Below are 20,370 nucleotides of genomic sequence, written 5' to 3' on the forward strand. Positions count from 1 at the left end.
TATTGGGCTTATATGTAAACATACTACTGGACTATATTATGAATATATCCAACAATCTCCTCCCATATTCACCATACAACACAACCCAATAGAGTGATCAATGTAATGTTCAAACAAACATGAATCATTCACATCCAGTCCAAGAAAATTAACTCGGGTCAATCAAAGAGTTTTACCAGTAGGATATTAAACTCAATCGTTATTTGCAATCTAAATAAATAAATCATCACTATCATAAATCTGTAATGAGACCAACATACCAAAATAAATGTTTAGAGTTAAAGATTCAATCTAAACTCATCCAAATCCCAACATCAATAAGTCTCAAAATCAGTTCACAATCAACAATGTTCATAAAATAAAGATAGCAAAATGCAAGTCTCAAATAAATGGACTCCATCAAAATAAGCAATAATGGGTAAACTGTCAAGTCCGCACACACTCTAAATGATGTGTTCATTCACCAAGGAGTTAAGCTCTCCTCCATCTCTATCATCCTCTGTACAATATCAAATATGAATTTCATATTAACATAAATTCAATTAGTTAAATAATTTACCAAAGATGTCTAGTTCTACTAAAAGAACTTAACATTATATCATCAGGAAAAGAGGAACATATATTAATATCATAAAGCATCATAATATCATGTTCATAAGTATCAAGCCAATTTCATAAATTATAAACAAGGCCTAAACAATTTGATTTGCAAAGAGCCATCAACTTAAGTTTATTTGTAAAAGAATAATCATTGTCTAGTTTCAATGAACACGACCAATAGTCAAGTAACTTACAATAACTTAGCCATGTGATGTCAAGTTTCAAATAAGAACAAGACCAACAGGCTTCTTAAGCATACAACTATTTCAATATTTCAATTTGGAATGTCAAAATTATTGATTCCTCAAAGTCAAATAATCTGGCATCAAGTTTGGAATGAGATCATTTAACCAAAAGGATGGTCCAACCTAGTTGGATTGTATCATCAAGTTTGGAATAACACAAGTTTCCCAGGTAGAACCTTTGAATTAGGTTCAAGTTATTTTCATCAAGTTTAGAATGAGATAACTTACCTTTTTCAAATTGATTAGCAATCATGAACATCAATGAAACATATGAACCGTGCTTATCATTTTGGCCAACAAAAGGAAGATTCGATAGTTCAAAACACATAATTAGAAGGTAAGTAAATGGTAATTAAGACTTGTGTACGTAGTCTTTAACCTCATTAACCCCATTGTTTTGAATAATCGATCTTTAGGTATACCTTTTGTAAGAGTAACAACCAAGTTATTCTTTGATCTCATATCAATTAAGGTGATAACTCCTTGTTCTCTCAGATAATTCAACAACAGATGTCTTAGTCTCACATGTCTTCTCTTTGAATTAAAGAGAGCATTTGTAACAACTTGGACAGCGGCTTGATTATCACAGAACAGGCTTAAAGAATTAATCTTTAGTCGAGTCAAAGGAATATCCATAATCAAATTCTTTATCCACTCAGCCTCTTCGCCGTCTGAGGCTGAAGCAAAAAGTTCTGATTCCATAGATGACAATGCAATACAAGTCTGTCTTTTGGATTTCCAAGTAATAGCAGCTCTACCCAAAGTGAGTACATATCTACTGTTGAACTTACTATTTCTTATTTCTGAGCACCATGACGCATCAGAATATCCATCCACAATTGAAGGATAGCCAGATTAGTGTAGAGCATAATCTTTAGTACCTTTGAGGTATCTCATCAGCCTATCGAGGGCATCCCAATGCTTTTTACTAGGATTACTAGTGAAATGACTCAACATGCCAACTATAAAGGCTATGTCAGGTCTAGTGTAACTCGCAGCATACATGAGACTACCAATCAATTTTGAATACTTTAATTGATTCACATTGGTCCTTTCATGAGGATTCAGTCTTTTATTATAATCACATGGTGTCTCACTTAGTTTGCACTCACTGTATGCCTAAGTAGAAAGTAGTTGCTCAATATAATGAGTCTAGCTAAGGGAGATGACTTGCCTTTCAAAGCTTATTTTCATACCAAGAATGGTATTAGCAATACCAAGATCTTTCATGTTAAATATTTCTTTAGCTAAATTAGCTTTCATGTCACTTACTACAGAATGATCGGAGCCAATAATTAACATGTTATCCACATACAAGTAAATGATGACTATCTTATTTGACATAAAACGATGGTAAAGACATTTATCTGAGTAACAAGACTGGAATCCATAAATCTTTACCGCTTTGTCAAATTTAAGATGTCACATCTTAGGTGCTTGCTTAAGACCATACAAGGATTTGTTTAATTAACAAACTTTGAACTTAAGACCTTATATGACAAACCCTTCCGATTGTTCCATGTATATTTTCTCATTTAACTCTCCATTTAGAAAAATCGTCTTTACATCCATTTGATACACTACATAGTGTTCAATAGATGCCAAAGCAAGAAGAATTCTTATAGTTAATAGATGGCACATATGTGACTAGACATCAAAATAATCTACTCCACTTTGTTATCTATAGTCTTTAGCTACTAAACGTGCTTTGTATCTAGCTATTGATCCATCACTATTCAGTCTCTTCTTCAGTACCCACTTACAGCCTATAGCCTTAGCCCCTTTTGGCAAATTGACTAGCTGCCAAGTATAATTCTGCAGTAGAGAGCTCATTCCATCATCTATGGCTTCTGCCCACAGCAGAGATTCTCTAGATCTCATTGCTTCCTAATAGGAGAATGGATAATTCTCTAGATGGTAAGTGACAAAGTCCTCACCAAAGTCTTTGGGAACTCTCTGTCTTAGATACTCTAATTGGAACTGATTCAACAACGAGTTATGTGAAATTAGTGTTAGGAGGGCTTGCTTCAGATTCTATAGGAGATTCTAAAATCATATCTGTAAATCCAGAAATACTCAATCCATGATATTTGAGAAACTTATTCTCAAAGAATTCTGCATCTTTGGATTTTATCACTGCTGTAGTAGATAGATCCAAAAATCTATTTGCAGCACTGTCTTTTGCATTTCCTAGGTATACACAAGTAATAGTTCTAGGTCCCACCTTTAGTCTCTTAGGATCTTTTATTCTTACATAAGTAATACATCTCCAAGTCTTAAGAGTATCATATCTACACGGACGCTTATGCCGAATCTCATAAGGTGTCATTGACAACTTAGAGTGTGGCAACCTATTCAGGATGTGATTGGCAGAAAGAGCTGCTTCTCCCTTATAGGATGAAGGAATGCCAACTGTAAGTAACATAGAGTTTAATATTTCAATTAATGTCCTATTCTTATGCTCGGCAACACCATTTGATTGGGGTGAGGAAGGAGCAATGGTTTCAAGTATTATTCCATCTGAAGCGCAGAATTCCTTGAACCTTGTCATTGTGTATTCTCCTCCTCTATCACTCCTAAACCTCTTAATTTTCAAGTTTAATTGATTTTTTACTCTTCACTTGAAAATATTAAAAGCTTCATCTTTCAATTTCAACAAATAGACATGACGATATCTAGAAAAATCGTCTATGAATGTTATTAAAAACTTCTGACCACCTCCAGTAACACAATTTCTAAAGTCACTAAGGTTAGAATGTATTAGCTCAAGAAGTTGTGTTCTTTTAGAAACTGATTTAGAAGGTTTTCTAGTTATTTTAGTTTGTGCACGTACTTCACATTCGTCAAATCGAATAGAGACATCGAATGGAATATCGTATATTTTAGCTAGATGTTGCGTTTTCCTGTAGTTCACATGTCTAAGTCTATTATATAACAACTTTGGATCAATCAAAGTTCAACTCACATGGTTTATGCTCTCAGTATCTAAAATCAACCTATATATACCATTAACCATGAATGCACACCCAAAATAATATGATTTAATAGGTAAAGTTACTATACTATTCAGTTGAGAAAGACATGACATCTTTATCAAGCAAAGATATCAAATTCCTTTTAAGTAAAGGTACTACTCTAACTTGTTTTAGAGTTAGTAATTTATTTGAAGAAAGCACCAAATTGCAATCAAAATAAAATGTATTTATATAATGATAGTTTTCTAATGTCATGACTTGTAGTCAAAATTATTTCTATTGGGAAGTTTTTAATTTCATGACCTTCAATACATATGAGAGTGTCTTTGGCTACTAAACTAGCTAGGAACGTGTGTGCTCGATTCAAGAGGATACTGAACATAGACCGTATGATTATAACTAATCGAAAAATTGTGTGTTCTTTTAAAGGAAACACACTTAGGTCATTTTAAGAGTGGTAGACACAACACAAAGATATGTAGGTCCCACCGAATAAATAAAGACAAAAATAAAGGTGTGAGTCTCATCTCTTTATGTCTACCTCTCTCTTAAAATGACCTAAGTGTGTGTCATTTAAAATGACACACTTTTTCCATAACTAATATGTGATTAGTATCTTTCCTAGAGAAGAGATTGTGTAAGGAGTGAAAGATAAAAGCCAAAGGCGTGAGGCATATACTGTAGGAAATCTTAGATTTATGCGGAAGCGGTTTAGGACCTAGTACATTGGTATGCTTACCGAATCATCATTGTTTCACAATTACCTCTCGGTGCGCAGGTCTCGTGTAGAATCTTCCTTTGTAGGATTCCTCTTCACGAACAGCTCACCTCAGCGTCGCAGCACGAACAACCTCCTTGAAGCTGGACTGTGGCAGATCTTCCAAACTATCTCACGAGGAGGAAGGGGAAGTGTGTGGGCACTGATTAGATTCTGAGCTTGCCTCTTTCTCACAAAAAATACCTCTTGGAGGCTGATGACTTAAGAGGTACTATTTATATGGGTTCCAAGAAACCCTAGCTCATTGGGCTCTAGGTTCCTTGGGCTCTTCTCATACTAATAACCCATTTGGGCTTTAGTAAAAGAGCAAACCCAACAATCTCCCACTTGCTCTGTTGGATACAAACTTGAGTCGTAAAACCCAAGATCATGTAACCCATAAGTCATCATCTATCCGAAAAATACCCCATCCCTTGTCTCAAGCTAGCTTGGGGATCTACCATCTGTTATAAATCAAGGCTCCTGATAATCAACGAATGATTATCTAATTCGGTGCTACTCCACTAAAAGCCCGAACTTGAACTCCAAGATTAACAACACTTATAACATGAATATGCATCGCCCCTTTGTAGAATGTCTATAATTGATTGACAAGTTTTCTGTAACTCAATCAATTATTTATTCCCTTGACTATGATAGTTTCTCTGATGGATTACATGCACTGGCCAGTGTCTTTAATATCCAAGTACCGAAACATATCAAGGGGACATATCCTACAAATTCCATGTTGTTTATCTCATAAATACCGATAACCAAATAATCTCACTCCCAAAATACCAAGTTATTGGCCGTCAATAGATCGAACCTCACCCGTTGGTAAATCAAAGAATGAAAACTATTTGATTACCTATTTATAATAAACTCGGGATTAAGAGCAATATCACATAACTATAGTTAACTGGAGATTTGATACCTTATGACAGAAAAACAACCTTAATCAAATCTCTCCTTGATCCTTTCAATGTGAATGTTAATTCACACCAATATTTTACAATGATTCAGACAAAATCATTTCATAAAATATTGCAGCCTGAATAAAGTGCCCAACTTTATTTAACGGTTGTGACTCCATTCATCAATTGTGAGATCCTATGATCATGTCCTCCATGAACGTATCCATATGATCATATACTCCACAATTTGATCCGGACCTTTATGTTTGTAAATAATGCGCAAAATAAATAAATAAAACCTTATTTATGAAATTCAGAAAATGATTTTATTGTTTCATCGTCTTATTCCAAGAGCACAATAAAACCAATAACTCCCACTTGCTTAATGCAAGTCTGGGATCCTCCTAAGACCCAAAGAAGTAACATGTCTCTCGAACACAAGTTCAGGCAAACTCTTATTAACTGGGTCTGCAAGAACCACCTCTAATGCTATCTGAGTTTAGTGAAAAACTCATAGCTCGAGGTTGATTTTCTTGAGTCAATATCCACTTGAAATAACTGAATTTTTGAAAACTCAGCTTTTCAAGACTCCCACTAGAATATACCAGCATATAATCTCTCGTTCTCCAAAGATACTTGAGTACATGCTTAACAATAATCTAGTATTCCTCTAGGTTCAAAATGGTACTATCTCACTACTCCCACTACGTGACAGATGTCTAGTTTAACGCCCAACATGATATGCGTGAGTCTACCTTTGCCAAAGCATAAGATATCTTGCTCATGCATTCTTTCTTCTTAGAAGTCTTTGGTCACTCCTTAGGAAGATGAATTCCACATCTGAGAATTATAATTCTTCTCTTAGAATTCTCATGTTGAATTTTGGGTTTTGTCAATGTAAGTAGCCTGAGGTGATGCCAACAACTTATTCTTCCGGTCTCATAAGAGTTTTATACCAAGAATATAATTGGCTTCCCCAGTACTTCCATACCAAAACACTAACTTAGCCAACTCTTTATGCTTGATATTACCTCCACATTGTTTCTAATAAGGAGCATATCATCTACATAAAGTACCAGAAAAGCTACTGTCTTCCGTTGTATCCTTTACATACAAATACACATCATTCATCAAGGTTCTCTCAAAATTAAAATTTTGATAACCTGATCAAAATTGATGTTTCAAGACCTGGATGCTTGCTTAAGTCTATAAAATAGACTTTCACAACTTGCATACCGTGTGTTCCTACTCATTTGCTATAAACCCTTTTGGTTGTTGTATGTAGATATCCTGACATCCAACTCCCAAAATGAAATCTCATAATTGAGACTTATAGCAACTAAGAGAATCTGGATAGACTCAAGCATGGCGTCTGGCAAAAAATGCCTCCAAGCTAGCTTTGAAGGTTTTCACCTTTCTGTCCATCCTCTCTTTGCCTTTTATGTCCACATGCACCTTGTGGGTTTTACCCCTCTTGGTGTCTTTACTAGGACTGAACGGAGTTGGAATACAAGTATTTCATCTCATTGTTTATAGCCTGAGCAACACTTGATCAACAACATCTTCTAATGCATTATCGTAACTAGTAGGATCAATATCACTCAACAAGAGACAATTTGAGAGTTAACAAGGTTCTCTCCCACTACGAATGTACTGCACTAGACCTTGTGTATTTATAGGTAAAACAAAGAGTGGGTCAAATGATGGATCTTCAATTTCTTGAGGATCCGTTTATCCTTGATATTGTTCCTTTACATGTGATACTAATATTTCTACTAGTTTCACTTATCTATTATCATGTTGAATTTCCAATCATGGTTCTCTTGTTTGTTCACTTAGAGATATATCTATCCCCTCTTGAACAATCAAGGGAACAGTGGATGAAGCTTCTACAGATTCTGAAAATTCTTGATCTGAGATCGATCTCATCAAGAATAACCTAACTTAAGAGCTTAAAATTTCTTATCTAGTCCTCCTTTAAGAAAATCATGTGAGTGCTCACTTAGATTATCTTGTCCTTAAGACTAAATAAGAAATCATCCCTAGTTCTCTTAGGGTAGCCAAAAGATATGCACTCTTCCATACAAGATTCCATCTCATTTGACTGTTGTTGTAGGACGTGTGCCGTAGCACCCTAAATCCGAATATGGTTTGATCTGGGCTTGCACCCTTTCCATAATTCTTTAGGTGTCTTTACAACAAACTTTGACGGAATCAAGTTAAGAAGGTACATTTCCTTCTCTTAGGCATCTCCCTTGAACAACATTGACAAAAATGAATAACTGAACATGATCTTCACCAAGTCTAGAAATGTTTTATTTTTGCATACTGCAACTTCATTCAACTAACGCGTTTTTAGAGTTGACAGTTACAAAAACTATCCCCTCTTAAATCAGGTAAGACCTGAACTTACCAGACAGGTAGCCAACACTTTAGTCAGACCAAAGTGTTTTAATTTGAACACCTACATGCTTTTCTGCCTCAGACTTAAACCTCTTGGAAATTTCCAAAAGCTTTAGACTTATAGCGCACTTGGTTCACCTGTCCCAATCCAGAGTAAACATTCATATAATGAAGTACTCATCACCTCTTATGGTCTGAACGCTAAGTGGTCCAGATACTTTAGTATGTACCAGTTCCAGTTGAATAGTTGCGCAAACCTTCTTGGCCCTTGTAGGATTGCTTGGCCACTTTACCTTCCAAATAGGACTAACACGTAGCTGTTAGTTAAAAGATTATTGAACTTTCAGTCCCTCTTTTAACTAAAATATGTTTCCTACTTGAGATAATATGACTCAATCACAAAGGCCAAAGTTATGTTTCATTTGAAACTTTTATTTCTTTGGTGAAAGTTCTTGTTCATCATCCTTTCCATTCAACATAACAAATTTAAAAAGGGTATAGGATATAGGTAATAAAGACTATTTAAACAATGTACCAGAACAAAACAAGACGAAGATGAACTTCGAAATGTAACTGAGGAATCAATTGCATTGTCAAACCATGTTTTAACCAAAACAACTAACAAAAATTGAATTCCTCTTGAAAACTGGAACAAATAAACAGTCACCCAAAACCATAGTCTTATTAATAACTTGTCATACTGCAAATGCAGACACAAGTTCCCAATTTCAAGCTTAAAATATCTATGTCCATTGCTGACAGGCATGCCATGTTTGAACTACTACAAAGAGTAACAAACATAATCAGTGATTCCTGAATCAATAATTCATTCACTGATCAGGCCTTGATATGCCCATGTCAGGTTCTTTTCATCTCCTATGGGCAATTTTTCTTTCAGTCTGCACTTGAAGAACTTGCCTTGCGGCTTCTTCATAGCAACTGGTTTGACAACTGATAACCAAGTCATTTTGTTCTTGTTACCACCCTTGGGTTTCCCTTTGGATTTAACAAGACTCTTAGCAAAACCTGCACCGACTGCATTCTGTCTAGCAGAGCTGCTAGACGCAGCAAACATGTCATTAAGAGTCTGAAGCATTTCTACTCCACTCTTAATCATGTACACTTGCTTCTGCAAGTATTTGGAAAGACTGACAATAATATAGCAGCGAACTACCATATCTGCCCTTTCCCAATGCGCATCCTCTGTAGGTTGCTATGGCCCTCGCATTGTCAGAACAAATTTTAACTTCCATGTTTTAGAACAATATCAAAAATTTGCTTTTCACTTATTCATAGTTGGTACCATCTAGAGGTTTTCGACTCAAAATCATTTCTAAGATATTTTCTGAAAAACATATAAAGCACACAATTACAAACAAATAATGCAATAAACAAACGAAGTGCAAGTAGATTCTCATAACTACTCTTGTTTATTGTTAACAATCCTTCAGTTTATCTTTAAAAGGCTTACGATGGGCAAGTCACTTGTAAAAACCAAAATTGTTATTTGGGCCTTCAGTGCCATTGCCAGAGCCTCGATGGGAGGGTTAACAATTTTACCAAAGTTGAATGTAATTAACCATTGTTTAATTTCAAAATTATCCTTAGTGTCTAAGCATTGCCGACGATGGGTCGTACAATACTTTACTAAAATTTTGAAATTATTAAGATTTAATCTAGTGAAATCTGATTATCCTTATCCGATGAGGCTTCAGCGATAACCATTTCACTAATAAACCCACAAATGGAGCCCGCAGGTTTTAAAATTAATTAATTTTTAAAACCTTCACCCATTCAACATTTTTGTTTGAGAATTTTCATAAGCCCTGTCGAATTCATTGTTTAATTTCAAAATTATCTTTAATAACTTAGTATTATCGACGATGGGCCGTACAATACTTTATTAAAATTTTGAAATTATTAAGGCCCAATAAAATCCAATCATGCTTATCCGTTGGGGCCTCACATGATTATTTTATTGATAGGCCCACAATGCGCCTGGAAGTTAAATTAATTTCTTAATTTAAATCTCCTCCCATAGATATTTAAGTCCAATCTAATAAAATCCAATCATGCTTATTCGATGGGACTTCACATGATTATTTTATTAATGGTCCTATAATGCGCTTGAAGATTAAATTAATCTCTTAATTTAAATTTCCTTCCATTCAACATAAGCAACATTTTCTAATTTCCAAGAATTATTTAATTGAGAGTATCCTTTGTTCGATTTCAAAAACTATATAAGTAAGAGCGCCGATAAACGTGCACTAAGCTTAACATAATTTTGAAAGCATTAAGGTGCTGAAATCCGGTCACTTTACGTCAGCGTGTGCTCCAAACAATCATGATACATGAAGGTTGTATGCAGCGTGTGTTATTCCATGACCATTTCAGAAAAACCCACAAATTACTCGCAAAATAAAAGAATTCTCTTAGGAAATTTTCTCTAATTATTTTTCTAGATTTAAATCATCCAAATAGCTGACTTAATTATTAATCTAGATTACAACAATCATAATAATTATCATTTATGAGGATAATTTGAAATCAAAATAATTTCCACAACGATTATTTATCTTGATGTTAATTATCCAAAATTAATTAATTCAATTATTAATCTAGATTTTTAATAAAAATCATAATAATTATTAATTAATTTCTTAGGATGATTTAAAATCAAAATAATCCCATAATAACTATCATAGTAGTCGCTGTAGACATAATAGCTATTATGCTCATGCAATCATACAAGTTATGCAATAATATGGCACTACCTATTCTATATGGCATGTTATCGCAATAAAGCATGTTATCAATCATATAATTTATACCAATCAATAAAAGCATTAAATAATAAATCATAATTACTTTAATCCATGGCCTTCCTATTTTAAAGAAAAGAAAATAAAATAAAATTAAATAATACAACTTTGGAATTCGACTTTCGCCTAGCCCACAGTATCTGTCTCAAGCCCCTTTAGGGTTTCATGGGCCCAAAAGCCCAAAGACCCAATCCTTTGGCGAGAAACCGTAGGACGCGAAAGAGGAACCCTAGCCGTCAGGTCTGCCGCGCCGTCACCCGAAGTCAAATCAGGCTGAAACTCCAGCGGAAGGACCGCCACGTAGAGACGAGTGCACCGCCGCCATAACCACCCAAAAAGGTGGCCGGGCGCTCCCTCACTCTCCAATTCTTTGCCGGAGAGTGGCGACCACTCTCATCCGCTTGTGGAGGCGCGTGGGGGAGCGTGAAGGGTTTGATGGAGGCGATCCACCCACCTTTGAGTTCGTCTTTCCGTCCTCTTTCCAACCATATATAGATCGCCCCATTCCGAGATCGGTAAGTCCTGGAAAAGTCTCCGACAGTGCTGACTGCGCATCTTCCTCGCGATTTCTCGATCTTGAATTTTTACAAAATATTGAAAAATACACAAAAATTTCGAAAAATTAAAAAAAAACAGCAAGGAGGAAACCTAATCATATGGGATTAGCCTCCTTGTTACAAATCGAGAAATACACGAGAGACCCTAACCATGGATTAAAGCATTTTTACCGATTAAAATTTAAACTTTTATGAAAATGAATTATAAAATACACATGCTAGATTCATACCATAATCCTAGAACCCTAGGTGCCACATTTCAAGAAGCAAAACTAATTACATGAATAGGGAAACTAGATTCACATACCAATGTACAGCCAAGGCTCTGATACCAATTGTAGGAAATCTTAGATTTATGCGGAAGCGGTTTAGGACCTAGTACATTGGTATGCTTACCGAATCATCATTGTTTCACAATTACCTCTCGGTGCGCAGGTCTCGTGTAGAATCTTCCTTTGTAGGATTCCTCTTCACGAACAGCTCACCTCAGCGTCGCAGCACGAACAACCTCCTTGAAGCTGGACTGTGGCAGATCTTCCAAACTATCTCACGAGGAGGAAGGGGAAGTGTGTGGGCACTGATTAGATTCTGAGCTTGCCTCTTTCTCACAAAAAAGACCTCTTGGAGGCTGATGACTTAAGAGGTACTATTTATATGGGTTCCAAGAAACCCTAGCTCATTGGGCTCTAGGTTCCTTGGGCTCTTCTCATACTAATAACCCATTTGGGCTTTAGTAAAAGAGCAAACCCAACATATACAGCTAAAAGAATAGGGTTAAAAACTTAGTAGGAAGAATTTTGTCGCTCATGTGGTTTTATCCGGATTATTAATCAATTAATCAATGAACAGGCCAAAAAATGTATGTATATATATATATATATATATATATATATATATATATATATATATATATAAAAGCCTAAGGTTAAGAAGAAATGTGTATGAGATGCTTAACTCTTATTATTTATAAATGGAGTGTTATATGTAGGTGCAAGTGTGTCAAAATAGATAAGCCCTTATCTTTTTCTGGGTTGTTGACTTTATTACTAGGTTGTTATTAGTGGATTATATGTGACCCTTGGATTGGGTCCACAACAATGTGTTTCCTGAACAAAAAGCAAAGTCTTTCTTCCAGCCAAACGAAGCAAATCCCACAGCACAAGAGACACTTTCAATCCAAGAAGAGAAAAGGGAATTGTAATTTATAAAATGCAAACTATACTAAGAATAGTAAGAATACGTTTAGATGAGTAAAACTGCAGATTAAAACTCTAGAATTCTGATTTCAATGACTTTTCCTTGGAAGTTGCATGTCTGCGTTTTAACTCCTGTAGCACCTAAAATTGATGGAATCTGACTTTTGTAGAACTTAACTGAACTTTCCCAAATCCAGTTCTGAAAGTGATTCAAATCAATCCATTAATCTTGAATCAGTTCATTGATGACGTGTAATCAAATTCTTTCCTAGATTATTCCTAATCTTGAATTAATGAAATGTATAAACTCAAATTTTCCAATACAAGTTCATGCAAGAATCTTTAAGCCCATTCCCATGGAACTTAACCAAGTAATTTTCATTACTCAAACATCAAGAACATGCACAGCAGTTTAAAATCAATTATTCGGTACTTGTCATCTCCATTAGAATTCTAGAAAAAGGAATTAGCAATGCATGTTGAAAAATAAAGCAAAAACGAAATTCTGGAATAACAGTAACATATTTTTCAATCAAAAATACCAGAAACAGTAAGAGTAAAAGTAACAGACCAATATCTTCTTCAAATCCAAATTTCTACAACAAAGAGAAACTAACACACGATGCTACTGTTCCAGAAGGCATGCATGTAGAAATCTCCTCTTGAATCCCTTCAAGAATGAGGTCCTCCACTCATGTATGTCCAAGAAAATATCAAAGAAAACTAAGCGCTCAAAAAATGTGAAAAACTGAATACAACGAAAATGTAAAATCTCAGTTCAACATTCAACAAAAATCTCTTCTTCCTCTTTTCTGAGTTCAACCCCTCTCCTTTTTTAACGAAGACTCTAACTTTTCTTCAACTAAAGCTTCAAATTGTTTCTGCCCCTTAGATCCATGGAGCATCCAACGACCTTCAATCTTTCATCTTATCTTTTTCTTTCATCTTTTCTTGCCATGTGTCCTTTTCTGTGTATACAAAGAAAAACAATTAGTAAAAAGTTAAAGTTCCCTTTTTTTACCTCTTTTTACCAACTTGGGCTTACTCCTTAATTTTGGCCCAAATTTTACCTACATTTTAATACAATTCAGCCCATAAAACATAAGAGAATCACCACTAAATTAAGTAGAAATTAAGACTAACAATTATTTGAGAAAGAATAAAGCCGTTGATGGTTGGAAGAGGTTCAGACCCTTTGGAACTTGTCTCATGGTTTATTGCTTTCAATATTTATGTCAAAGTAATATTATTATGATTGTTTATTTGTTATCATTATTATTTTGATGAAGACTTATTTCCGTTTGATTGTTTGAGAATTTTGATTTTTAAAATTTAAAAATGATTTTCAACCTCTAGCTGCTCAAATTTCATTCAAAAATACAAAAGCATATTTCAATAAATATGAAAGATCATGAAGCCTATTCCACCAAGACGCAGATAGCCCTTTGGCTCATTCTACAGGGATTATGCAAACAAAGTACAAATCGTTCACTTTTCTTGGCTTACGTGAATAAATGAAACTTAAATTATAGAGAGAAGTGTACAATAAAGAATAGAGAATGCAATTCCGCACACACAATAGATAGATATGCATGGAGAAACCTCAACTCAAGAGTTTCTTCAAATCAAAATCAGGAAAAGATTAAATTATATCTAAATAAAACAAAATTCTTGATTGAATATGACTGAATTTGAACGCTTTATAAAAAAAATTTAATTATCCTCGAATACTACATGACTTTTTAAAATTACTTAAAATTTTCAATTAAATATCAATTAATTTTTTATTCAAAAATAATTATTTAAAATCTTAATTGATCAATACATCCCTAAAATTTACGAAAATAGAAAAAAAAAAATTACAAATAAAATTTCACTAAACCACAAATATACCCTGACTAATATCTAAAAGAAAGAGCCACACCCCAATACTATTTCTAAATTTAAAAATCAATATAAAAAAAGCGATTAAATCATGATTGAAGGGTGTAAAAGGATGAACCATGAGACAAGTTTCAAAGGGTCGGAATTGGATGGCTCTCTTCCATCATTGTGGGAGTTGCTTCTTTTGGATGAAAGAAAGCAATTTTTTCTTCTTTTCAGTACACACATCTAGGTAGTTAACTGGCCAATAACACTCTCTGCCGTCTAGGTCCAAGAAAACGAAAATTTCCCACAAGAAATTGTTAACCATTAAGTCGTAAGGAAGAAGAATAAATGGAATTTTTTTTTTAGAGACGACCAAGACTAAGGATAAGAGAGAACATAGAGATCAAAACAATAAAACAAAAAAAAGGATAAGAGAAATAATAGATATTAGAGGATAACATGGAAAAATAAAAATAAACGGATCATGTTACCAAAAATAAAAAAATAAACGGATAAGAGAAAAAATAAAAACAAGAAAAGAAGGGATAAGAGATAAGATGTAGATAAAAAAATAGGAGATTTAATACCTCAGATAAGATATAAGATGGAGATAAGCAATAAAACTCAGATAAGAGAAAAAGAGAGCATTCCACTTATGAACAGGATTTAATACCTAATGCTCTAAGATGAGTTCCGTAGCAATTGAGTAATTATTTTGATAAGAATTTTATAAAAGGGATTAATGTATCTCATGTTGTAGGTGATAATTTTATCTCCTACTCATATAAAAGTGTGTGGAGGTCCATGTTTTCTTTTTCTCTTTCTTCTATTCACATGAGCCCATATGAGCGCCACACACTTTTATTTGTGTGTAAGAAATAAAATTATCTGTTACAATATGAGAAACATTAACCCTTTAAAATTACTCATAGGTCAATTAGTGTGACACCCTCCCCTGTATGCATCCAGGAGAGTTGTTTGCTAAGCGGATTAGAGTCGTAATGTTACGAACAAATTCTGAAATTTCATTTTTAAGTCTCGTTAAAATTTTGTATTCAAATATGGTCAAAAGAAATTAAAACAGTGTGCAAACTTAGTGAAATACATGGCTTGCTGAAATAATCATTTTCCTGAAAAACCTGTCTTCGTGCAAAAATTATAATAAATCATGCTTTCAGAATTTCATTGTAAAATTCACTACTAGAAAATATTTTTTTTTTCGACGGAAAAATTCCGTCAAAAATGGTTAAAATTCCGTCGAAAATGATGTTTTCGACGGAATTTTCGACGGAAATGAAGCCATCGAATATATCTTCGTGGGTAACAATTTTTTTGACGGAATTACAGATTCCGTCGAAAAATTTCGACGGAATAATTTCTGTGGGAAGTTTCGACGGAAAAATAATTCCGTCGAAAATTTTCGACGAAAAATGAATGAAATTCCGTCGAAAAATCTTGTCTCAAGTTGTGACGGAAAATAAATTTCGTCAAAAATGGTTAAAATTCCGTCGAAAATGATGTTTTCGACGGAATTTTCGACGGAAATGAAGCCATCGAATATATCTTCGTGGGTAACAATTTTTTTGACGGAATTACAGATTCCGTCGAAAAATTTCGACGGAAATTTCGACGGAATAATTTCTGTGGGAAGTTTCGACGGAAAAATAATTCCGTCGAAAATTTTCGACGGAAAATGAATGAAATTCCGTCGAAAAATCTTGTCTCAAGTTGTGACGGAAAATAAATTTCGTCAAAAAATTTCGACGGAAATGAATGAAATTCCATCGAAAATTGTTGTAATGGTTTTCGACGGAAAACTGATTCCGACAAAAAATTTTGACGGGAAATCAAAAAAATTCTGTCGAAAATTGTTTTAATGGTTTTCGACGGAAAACTGATTCTGTCAAAAATTTTCGACGGAAAATTAATGAAATTCCGTCAAAAAATTGTTAAAAAAGTTTTCAACGGAAAATAAATTCCGTCGAAAATTTTCAATGGAAAAACAATAAAATTCCGTCGAAAATAGTTGAAAAAGTTTTTGACAGAAAATAAAATCTGTTGAAAAATTTTAGAATTTATTTTTTAAAATTTCTCTCTACAAAATTAATACCAATTTTCTATACTACACCTGATAAAAAAATATAATCAAAATAAACAACATATCAAAATCAAATCTCCTTAATCAAAATCAAATCTCATTAAATCAAATCTTCTTAATCAATACAATAAAATCAAATCTCATTATATCAAATCTCGCTAACAAATAAATATATTTTGTAACCTTAAAAAATTAACAAATAAAATTATAACATATCAATTTATAATTCAACATAACAATTTCTTCTCTGTGTTTCTGACCATCTTCTTTTTCATCAGGAGCTTCATCTTCCAACTTCGAACTGATAATATCAATATTGGTACTGATAATTGAAAACTGAATTCAGAAGAGAAAATACCATATCAATATTTTTGTCCACTGCATATAAATAATAAACAAATAGCCTACCATCAGAAAACTTGCACTAATAATACTGAATATAGCAAAGGAAAGGACTATTCATGATTTTAGATTAGTTATCAAATTATTCTTATCAGCGCATTTATTTTTTCAAATCATCTATTTTTCTTCTGATAAATTATTTGTTGATTGAGCATGCATTACCATCCCAAATCCATTTTCCAATACACTGTATCCCTCCTTCAAAACCATATCTAATTTGGGTTTAAGTTTTCTTATGTTGTAGGATTGTAGGAGATAAAAAAAGTAGAGAGAAGTTAAATGTGGGTCCCATATTTTATATTAAAAAAGAAAAAAAAAATTAATTGACACGGAAAACGAATTAGTGTAGGAAAATGATATACTCTTATGTAGCATAAGAGTATTATTTCCCATCTAATTTTGTGCACTAAAACTTCCGGATTCATAACTTGACCTGTCTCAAATTATTTGTTGCAGCTCTCAGACATAATCTAAGGGCCTAGCCAATGCAAGGCCCATAGCATGCTACTCTATATGCAGTAGGCAGTACAGTCCATTCATGTGTTATGTCTGTGTCAGCTAACCAAGGATGAGACTTTATCTAGTTTTTCAATCTGTATGCTAAAAAATTGAAGTTCAAAAATAACATAGAATTTATTTCCATTTCCTTAATTTTAACTTTAGTTTCACTCTAATAAAGTATTCATATTAATATGATTATGTTCATATTTCTCCATTAATATTTTTTCCTTTTCAATCATTGTTGATTAAAGATTATATTATTAAGTTGCTGTTTTTTATTATAAACCATATGTAACTGCTCCATACTACAATATATCATCATAAAATTAAATAAATAAATAAAATAAGATGCACTAAACTAAATCAAAAGGGAAGTTGTAATTTTCTTTACCCTTTAGAAGTTTTATCATGAGTCCACCAGTGGCCAGTGTTGAAGACAATAACATCTGCATCTTTATATTGATCCGAAGCTCTACCAACTAAATCAAGACGAAGTGTTTCCTTCTTGGTACCGCTCTTATCAGGCATTTCCCACTCTTGAACTAAGAAGAATGGGGATACGAAAAGCTCCACAAAGAAGTTATAATCCTACGGGGCCATTGACACCAAATCAACACCATGAGGGAAAGAATATGAAAACACAGAAGAATTCAATACTTACTTTGAATATGAATGAATAAGAGGCTTCGCCTCTGAAATGGACTCTGCCATTTGCTTCATAAACTTTGTTTTTATCTTTCGCAGCATTTGTCAGTATGCAAATGAGAGATTCCCACATATTCCTATTGAGGGAATCGCCAACAAAAACCAATCTCTTGCCTCTCAACAAATCCAGCATTCGATGGCCATCCAACCTATTTGTAATCCAACAAATTGCATGAACACATATGAGCAATTCACCAAAATAGGGACCCCAAAAGAATTGACAAATGGATCAATTCTACTAAAATACAAAAGAGCAACTTTTAAAGCAAAGTAGATCATTTGGCAAGTAAAACACCAACACAAAGTCTAAAAATCTTGTTGGATTTGAACCAACACAATCATCCAATAGAAAGTTTAATATCTAAAACTAAACACCAAATCAGCTATTGAATAAGAGAACCCATATAAATACCGTTTAACCCAAAAAAAATTGTCAGATACCATACCTTTGTAGTTCGATTTGTGTTCACAGCTTTAGCTTCATCAGACTTTAAAGTATGACTTTGGGGTGGTGACTGCACCTGCAAATTTCAGGTGTCGTTGTCATAAGCAAGCAAGAGAGCCAAGGCACTCCCCACACTGTTTGGATCTGCCGTTGCCGCTGCACGTCGCAGCCACCGCACGTCGCCGCCGCTGCCGCTCCTCACCGACGCTGTCGCCGCTCCTAGTCGACGCTGAAATGTCCTAGGTCAATATTTGGTGGCTGCCGCCTCTCTTAGTGTACACTTAGGTTTCTTTCTTTTAACTTAAACTAGGGTTTGTTATTGTCATTTGAAGCAGTGTTTTAAAACCCCACCCCACCCCCCAGGTTGACCCGGGTCAACCCTGACCCCTCTCCTCTAAGGGTTCGAGTCTCAAGTTGGACCCTATATGCACATCAACCCCTCCGACCCCCACAACCCCCCCAGGTTTCAGTGACTCCCGGGTCAGAGGAGTCAAAGGGGGTCATTGCGTATTTTTTTTTTAAAAGAAAATTGCTTAAAACAACGTCGTTTTTTACAACAACAAAAAAATCTTTGAAACCTAAATCTATCGTTCTCTGATTCTCTTCTCTCCCAGCCAGACGGATAGTCGTCTTCATCCTTCACTCACCGTTGTGAATCGCTCAAGTCAAGGACGTGGGGATAAAGGAAAGAGGTAAACTACGAAATCCATTTTACAGAATCGCTGTTGCTTAAAACTATGAATCGTTGTTCCTCTTCCCTTTGTACTTCGGTTAATGCTGTTCCTTTTTTATAGTGATAACATTTTTGATAGGCATCAAGCAGCAACTAATTAATTAATTGGCACAAAGTAAGTAGTTGTTAAATCTCAAATTTTTATTTTTTTGTGGGGATTTTTTATTATAAATTTTCATTCCAATGTGGAGGGGTTATTTTAGAGATAAAAATTCCAGCACCTTTAACTATTTGTTTCTCTACTTAGTTACATGACTTAATTGAGATATTCTCAAGCCGTGGATTGTATTAATCAGAAGGGATTTTGTGTTCATGCAGGAAACAAAAACAGAGATCACAAACTGTCACCGCTTAAGTTGTACCTGTTGTTGCCTTTGTTGGGTTGCTGATCTTTATTTGCATTTATTTAAGAGTCAGGAAGTCGACTAAACATTTTGAGAGTAAGTCCAGATGTTTATTCATTGCTTTAGTATAGAAAAGAAAAAATTAAATAAACCTATAAGCCCACTTGTCCTCTGTTTTATTCTGTTAAGCATCACGTAGCAAGTCTTTGGACAACCATGGAATGATGAGAATGCAGCATATATGAATGTAATTGTAATATAACTTTTAGGAATTAAATTAAAAATAAAATATGTGACCAGCCAAGGCTATGTCTTTCCATCGTGCCTGTATAACTGTTTATGTTATTGATGATTTGATGTGGATTAATTTTCAGCAAGATGTCATCTAATGAACTTAATTCAACACCAACTGAAGATGTGTCGTCCCAAAATTCCTCCAAACCAAATTGTAGGGGAAAGCAAGATCCAAGTTGGGGTCATTGTAGACAGGTTATGGAGAATGGAAAAACTTTTTTAGTATGCCAGTATTGTAACAAGACTCTTAAAGGAGGTGGTATTAATCGGTTAAAGAATCATTTGGCGGGAGAAAAAGGACATGTTGAGCCATGCAAGAGTGTGCCACCTGAGGTGCGGGCTGAAATGAAAAAAAATTTAGATGAAGGTAAACAGAAAAAAAGAAAAGTCATACATGAAGAAGAAAGTGAAACTATTGAGCTTGGTGACCAAATAACACCTCCTGAAAAAAGTTCTTCCAACTCTGAAAAAGGGAAGAATCCCATAGGTTCTTATTTTCTTCAAAGA

This window comes from Gastrolobium bilobum, unplaced genomic scaffold (genome assembly GCF_033153095.1).
Source record: "Gastrolobium bilobum isolate Gb01-03AN ecotype WA unplaced genomic scaffold, APGP_CSIRO_Gbil_v1 utg4635, whole genome shotgun sequence".
Classification (NCBI taxonomy): domain Eukaryota; kingdom Viridiplantae; phylum Streptophyta; class Magnoliopsida; order Fabales; family Fabaceae; genus Gastrolobium; species Gastrolobium bilobum.